This window comes from Penaeus monodon, chromosome 23 (genome assembly GCF_015228065.2).
Source record: "Penaeus monodon isolate SGIC_2016 chromosome 23, NSTDA_Pmon_1, whole genome shotgun sequence".
Classification (NCBI taxonomy): Eukaryota; Metazoa; Arthropoda; class Malacostraca; order Decapoda; family Penaeidae; genus Penaeus; species Penaeus monodon.
In genome coordinates, this window is record NC_051408.1 from 29,071,428 (window position 1) to 29,072,318 (window position 891).

Sequence of the window (891 nt, forward strand, 5' to 3'; positions counted from 1 at the left end):
ACACGCGTAAACCAACGCTAAAAATACATGCAAAAGAGACTCACTTTATTTCCAAAAATAGCAGATCTTACTCTCATGTCCACTCTTTCATCTTCAAAATCCTGAAGATCTTTATCATCTCACGTCTTCCCAAACTTCTGCAACTTTTCCCTGATCGTCAAATTGGATCTCAAAAAGGGTGGGATATTGTGGTCATCCTCCCTAAGAAAACAACCATTGTTATTTTCAATGCATTTACTCTGGGTGCCACGTGTGGTTCTGACTGATAGGCTTGTTATTGTTTTTTTACTGGTTCATAATTGTTATCATCAGCGGAGGTCGTTGAGGTATGTACAAAAGGTATGCCTAACTTCTTAATATAAGAGCTAGAATAACTGCAAAAAAAATCACTCTCATTCATGCCTTTTACTTTTTGGGGGGGATTTTTCCTCTTTACTGTTTTCGTTAGTAATCGTTACACTTGTTTCTTGTTCATTTTCAAATATTTTTTTGACTACTCTTGTCGTTATCGGCTTTATCATTGACATAATTAATCGTTATTCTTCTTTTCGATAAATTGCTTTTTTTTTATTCATCTATATTAAATTAGAAATGTCTTATATACTCGCAGTAACATGCACTATTTTTTTCTTTTTACTTTACCAACAGGGCAATTTTTTAAGTGCATAACACAAAGCCTTAGCGAGGACACTCTGAGTGCTTTTAATATCTGCCGATGATAAAACGTAACCGAAATCTGTAGTATGTGTCTCAAATGAGTTCACAAGATTCACACAATTTACTGTTTTGCACCAGCGCAAACAATGCATATGTAAATACCTTGGCTTATATATTTGTTTTTGTATGATTTGGTAAATCAGTCGACCAGTCATTAACTATACTCCATAAAAG